Genomic DNA, 6989 nt, shown 5'->3' on the forward strand with positions numbered 1-6989 from the left:
TGTAATCTCTCTCTAAGCAGCTGTTTTGAGATTCCTCAGAGTACAAATACAACTCAAGGGCAACAGCCTGAATAGAAATTGCTGGAAATGAAAAACAATTAATTCTCTCACGTATTCATTAAAGTCATGGCAATCATCTTTGCCCTGGGCAAAAATCCTCCAATGAGGATATCAGTTTCTTTTCTCTTTGAGACATATGCAAATGAATTTCAGTACTAGATTTTTTTTTTTTTTGGTTAGAACTTGTGAGTACTGAATACTGGAAATCTGCTAAAAGAATAAATTTCAAGTGGTCTTTTCACACACACATAAAAATTGGTAACTACATGTGGAGCTGATACATTAGCTTAACTATAGTGACCATTTTACTATGTACATGTATATTAAGTTATCATCTTGTGCATCTTAAATACATATAATTTTTTAATTGGTCTAAAAATCAATAAATGTGGTACTTTAATAAAGTAAATAAAGGATTAGATAAATAAAAGTGATCAACTGTAAAGAAAGAAAAATTCTGGGAGTGCTGGGTTGGCTCAGTTAAAAAAAAAAGAGTCAGGTGCTTAAGATTTCGTTTATTTATTTGAAAGAGAGAGAGCGAGAGAGTACACAAGCAGGGAGAGGGGAAGAGACAGAGAGAGAGGGACAAGCAGACTCCATGCTGTGTGCAGATCCCAATCCGGGCTTGATCTCAGGACCTTGAGATCATGGCTTGAGCTGAAACCAAGAGTCAGATGCCTAACTGACTGAACCACCAAGGTGCCCCAAGCATCCAACTCTTGATTTCAGCTCAAGTTATGATCTCAGGTCCTGGGATTTAGCCCACATTGGGCTCCACACTCAGTGGGGAGTTTGTGTGAGGATTCTTTCCCTCTCCCTCTATCCCTCTCCCTACTCTCTCTCTCTCTCTCTTTCTAAAAAAAAAAAAAAAAAAAAAAAGAATGAAAAATTATGTAGAATGAAAAATGTTGATCTATTCATTGATATTACTACAGAATCCACCTTCTCCAGCAAGCTTCCTCAGGGCACCCTTGGCCTCCTTGTTACACAGGCTGTAGATGATGGAGTTCAACAAGGGGGCGGGGTGTCACAACACAGAAAATCACAGAAACAAGGATGTCCGTTTCTGGGTTGTAGCCTACACTGGGTTGCTATAGTTGAAGTCAGCTGTCCCAAAAAAAAACCCACCACCATAGTGAAGTGGGATGGCCACATAGAGGCATTGTTTCTGCCCCGAGGACATTCTAAGCCTGGTAGGGATGATAAGTATTTAAGACATTGCAGTAAACAGGCAAGGGTTCAGGCCAATGGTTGTGCTGCCACATGGAGCACACATTCACTGAAAGAAATGTAAGCAGGAGAGCTCCAGGAGCAGTAGGAAATCATGGAGAAAGTAGCTGATCTGGTTGAGCTCACACAAAGTGAATGTGACTGCCAGCACTGAATGTATCACAGAATTCTTTAGCCCATACAGCCAAGTTCCAGTCAACCAATACACACAGACCCTTGGAATCATGAGCAGCAGACAGTGAAGAAAGTGGCAAATGGCTACATAGTGTTCATAAGTCGTAGTAGCCAACAAGATTTCCTCAGCACAGGTCACAGGAACATCTGGGAAAGGCAGCCCTCCTATGACATAGTCTTCTTCTGGAATAAGTTTACCAGCATGGTAGTGGACAAACAGCCAATGTCCAAGAAGCTCAAATTGCTAATAATACAGTAGAGTGTGGAGGACAGGACTGACTCTGATCTCTGTTAATGTGAAAGTATTTCCCAGAAGAGTTATCAGAAAAATGATCAAGAAGACCAAGAAGAATAGCTTTTGTAATTAAGGGGGTTTGGGAAATCCTGGAAAGATAAATGCAGTGACCACAGTTCAATTTTCCATTTCTTTAAGCTTTTTCTTAATTGAAGTGAAAATTAGGGAAGAAAACCAAAAGACAATGAGAGACAGTGACAAACTAGCTAAGTCTTTCTCATCCTTTGGTGGATGAGATAGAACCTCTTCTAAATAGTGTAACTCAACACTCTGAGACTGGAATATATGCACTCCCCCTCACTGCTGTGCTCCTTTGCTCTGTCCTGTGTATTTGTCATGCCTATCACTATTAGCCATTAGACTGGGAGGCTCCCTACCAGTCTATAAGTTCTATTATTTCTTTCTTTAATTTATATGTACTCCGTAAGACTTTTGTTAAAAGGAAGAAAGTTCAGTCTTCAGCACTAACACTAAAAAAACAACAGCTAATGAGTTAAATTAGAACCCAAATACTTTCTCTCCCAAACTCCCTCTTCCCTGGAAAAAAGTCACAATAACAAATTCTGACTTACTAAGTGTGAGATAGCTTCAATAACCTTTGTGTCCTGGTGTTACTCACATGAATATGCTACATTATGTGGCAGAAAGGATTGGTAGGAGTAATTAAGGTTATTAATCACATGGCTTTAAGATATGGAGATTATGCAGGTGGACCTAATCTAATCACGCTTAAAAGCAGAGCAGAAGATGAAGTCAGAAATTTGGATCACAAATACAATCCCAGGTGTCGTTGTTGGCTTGAAGATGAACATGTTAAGGAAAAGGTAACATTTGTTCTCAAATCACAAAAAAACTAACTTTGCTAATAACTTTAATAAATATGAAAGGGTAATCTTCCCCAAAATCTCTAAAGAGCCCAGTTTAGTTGACACCTTGATTTTAGCTTGAGTCATGCTCATGCTGTGTCTGTACTTCTGTGAGATAGAAGACCCAGTTGAGCCATGCTGTGCCTGGACTTCTGACTCATAGAAGTGAGTGTTTTAACTGCTGTGTTTGTGGTAATTTTTTATGGTGCCAATAGAAAATGAATACACTGATCACCTTACTTGCTGTGTGAAGCTTATCATTATCAATTATCACAGGCTAATTATGACAGACCACCAATCTAGAAGCCTCAGAAGTTATTTCATTCAGTATATTGTCAAGCCTTGAACATACCTCCGTCTCCCCTTTTTCCTTCATGATGCCTGTGGCTAGGACTACCTCTCAAAAAAAATTGATAAAGGGAATACAAAGGAAAAAAGTCAAACACACACTGTTCAGTTTCCTAGTCAGTAACTCCAGTAAAAACTCTCTTTGGGAGAAAGACACATTTGGAACTGGATTATTTTAGAATTTTAATTAGTGTCTTCCCATTCTGCTTTACCATGAACAGCGAATGTATGCTAGGCTATGACATAACCATTGTGAATTCTAAGGAACATGAAAGTTCATTAACTTGCATCTGAAATAATTTTCTTAGTGGATTGTCTTTAAATGAGGCTCTGTGTGTCTTGCCATCACCATTCTCCATAGAATATCTCTCTTCCTTAGTGTAAGCCAGAGGTCAGCAGTCAAATCCAGCATATCAACTTACTTTTATAAATAAAGTTTTATTGGCTTACAGCCCACTCATTTACATATAATCTATGGCTGCTTTTGTGCTACAGTGGCAAAATTGAATAGCTGAGAAAGAGACCATATGACCTACAAAACCTAAACTGATTTCAGGTCTTTTACAAAAAGTTTGCCAGCCTCTGATGTAAGTAAGCAATTGGATTTAGGAGTTTGACAGACTTGAGTTTATTTTATTTATTTATTTTTTTAATATTTTATTTATTTATTCATGAGAGACACAGAGAGAGAGAGAGGCAGAGACACAGGCAGAGGGAGAAGCAGGCTCCACGCCGGGAGCCCGACGTGGGACTCGATCCCCGGTCTCCAGGATCGCGCCCTGGGCCAAAAGCAGGCACCGAACCGCTGCGCCACCCAGGGATCCCCCCAGACCTGAGTTTAAATCATAGCTTTGTCACTTGTTAACCTTGACCTTGAACTACTTACTTAGCTACCATAAACCTGAGTTTGTTTATGTTTAAGATGAGATAATATCTGGATTACAAAGTTTTTGTTAAGATTAAGTATTAAAGAGCAGATCAGTGAACATAGTTAACCTATAACACTTAAGTCTCTCCATTAAGCCACTGCACCCATTTCAAGTTGCCCTTAAAAAATGTTATTTCTCCTCCATTTTTGTCCAGATTGACTCAAATGATACACTGTTTGTGTTAAGAATAAAATATTATTTTCTATTTTTTGACTTGCCTTTTCTGATCTTTTAATTTTACCAGCTCTATCAGCTCCACCTCAAGCAACTGTTTTGTAATTAAATTCACTTATTTCTCTCTCATAAAACAAATACAATTGTATCTGCTTTCTTTTCTTTTCTTTTTTTTTTACAACTACATTTTCTGGCAGATTTTCACAAGAATCCTTCAGGGAGGCAGGTAGATTTTATTATCATACTTTTTTTTTTTTATGTAATAAGATTTTTTTTCTGAAATTAGAAATTTAAAAAGCCAAATATCATATGAAACTTCATGCAGCACAGGTATTTGATAAAATTAGACCTAATGCCTCTAAACTTCCTTCTAACAATATTCTTTAATTCCCAGTCAAAAACCTGAAATCATCTCTAGACTATCTCTTCTCTTATCATCTGCCCATATCTACCCTTTGAGCAAAACCTCCTCCCTCTCATCCCCTCTCTCTTTCACCCTCTTCCTCTTCTTCAAATCTGTTTATTTATTTTCATCTCCATGGCCAACCACATGAACACTCTCCACATGGTTAATGCTTTCTCTTTTTTGGGTCTCACCTAAATTTTACTTCTCAGAGAATCTTTCTGACCTCCAATTTAGTATTGGTCTTTAAAAATCTCTTATATTCATCCTATTATTTTCATTCAAAGAATTTGTAGTGATCTTTATTTACATACTTATTTACTCATTGAATGTCAGTTTCTTCTAGTCAATAAGCTCTGAGTGAGTAAGGATCATGTCTGTTTTAAGAACCTTTTTCAAAAGATTCTATTTTTGGGGTGCCTGGGTAGCTCAGCAGTTGAGCATCTGCCTTCAGCTCAGGTCTTGATCCTGGGGTCCCAGGTTCAAGTCCCACATGGGGCTCCTTGCATAGAGCCTGGTTCTCCCTCTGCCTGTGTTTCTGCCTCTTTCTCTGTCTCTCATGAATAAATAAATAAAATATTTAAAAAAAATAAAAAATACATAAAATATTTTATTTTTAAATAATCACTATGCCTAACATGGAGCTCAAACCCACAACCCCAAGATCAAGAGTCATGTATGCTACCAACTGAGCTATCCAGGCACCCTAAGGATCATCATGTCTGTTTTATTCATCTCTGTATTTATATTACCTGGACCATAATTGACACTCAAAAGAATTTGTTTTATGAATGCATTCATGACCAGATTTGCTAAAATAAAGAATGGACATGATTATATATGCCTTTATCACCTTAAGATAAAGGTTCACTCTACGTAGTATAGATTTTCTCACCCATCTAAATTTTCAAGTCACTCAAGCAGAAAAAGAAGGATCACATTGAAAAAGCAGTGATATAACGTAAAAGTCTCACATTCACAACTGCTTCAACTAAATTACTCAGTTATCAAATCAGTTCAGTCAAGAGAAGGTGCCAATATGCTGATGCACCCTTGATTCATAAAATAATCATAGTAAAAAAAAACAACAATAATGATAGATCACATTTCTTGCAGTTACTAACTACCAGGTATAGTTACTGCACTATGTAGTTTACATGCATTAATTTCCTTTAATTCTCGCAACATCTTTGAGAAGTAAAGATCATTATTATTCCCATTTTTCAGATGAACAAACTGAAGCTTAGAAAGGATGGATAAATGCCTAGTCAGGTAATTAGTGAAACTATATATTGGCAAAGATCTGTAGATCTAAAATAAATATTCAGCTCTACCATCAACTAGTCAAAGCATCTTCCTGTCTCCCCACATTAATTTTCTTATCTGTAAAATAAGAGGTTGGACTAGGTGATTGATAGCATTCCTTCCAGCCCTGATACTTTGTGATGATATTTGGTATCTGTTTATTCTGTCTTTAAGATGAAACCTAGTAATAGCAGAGGTGAGAAATTCAGAGGTCTCCCAAGTGTATAATTGTTTATCCCTCTGCCTTCTTGGAGTATAAAGGCCAAGGATAGGATGAGGATTTTAGTCAATACACTGATCTGGTAAAATAAATAATGGCCCCCTCAGATGTCTATTTCCTAATTGCTGGATCCTGTGAGCATGTCATGTTACTTGGTGAAATAGACTTTGCAAATGCATTTAAGACCATGGGCCAAAAAAAAAAAAAAAAAAAAAAAAAAAGACCATGGGCCTTAATATAGGGAGATTACCCTGGTTTATCTGAGTTAGCCAAACCTAATCAGTTGAGCCCTTAAAAGCAGACAAATTTCTCCAACTAGAGTGAAAAGAGATGTAGCAGGAGAGATGAGGCAGAGAGAAGAGTCAGAGAGATTCAAAGCAAGAGAGATCCAATCTACCTATGAAAGGGGCCAGTAACTAGTGGTTACAAGCAGCATCTAGAAAATGAGAATGACCTCTGGATGGCACCCAGCAGGGAGATGGGGATTATCTCTTACAGTCACGTGGAATTCTGCCAATGATTAGAATAAGCCTAAAAAATGTTCTCCTGTAGAATCTTAAGAAAAGAAAGAAAAAAAGAAAGAAAAAAAAAAAAAAAAGAAGAGAAAGAGCCCTGCTGACATCTTGATTTCAGTCTTTTGAGACACTAAGCCAAGGAATCAGCCAAGCTGTGTGGTACCCAGATTTCTGATCTACAGTACTGTGAGATAATAAATTTGCATTGTTTTAAGCTGCTAAACTTGTGGTAACTTGTTATGGTTTTGCGGTTGGAGTGCTCAAAACCTTTCAAAAGTCTTTATCATATATCTATGCGCAGAGACTTGAATTTGAGTTAACTATACTCCTTACTGTTTTAGCTTCTGAATATTATATTAGGATTAAAGGTTTATACTTAAATTTTCATTTTTTATTGAGATATAATTGACACATAACATTATATTAGTTCCAGGTGTACAACATAGTGATTTGATATTTTTATATATTGC

The 6989-nt window shown here is 37.1% G+C and overlaps 1 pseudogene; it reads right to left on the minus strand.

Moving 5' to 3' along the window:
* Window positions 1-973: 973 nt before the first annotated feature.
* LOC121491825 lies at window positions 974-3001 on the minus strand (annotated as a pseudogene).
* Between the last annotated feature and the right edge of the window lie 3988 nt (window positions 3002-6989).

Source organism: Vulpes lagopus, chromosome 5, assembly GCF_018345385.1.
Source record: "Vulpes lagopus strain Blue_001 chromosome 5, ASM1834538v1, whole genome shotgun sequence".
Lineage (NCBI taxonomy): Eukaryota > Metazoa > Chordata > Mammalia > Carnivora > Canidae > Vulpes > Vulpes lagopus.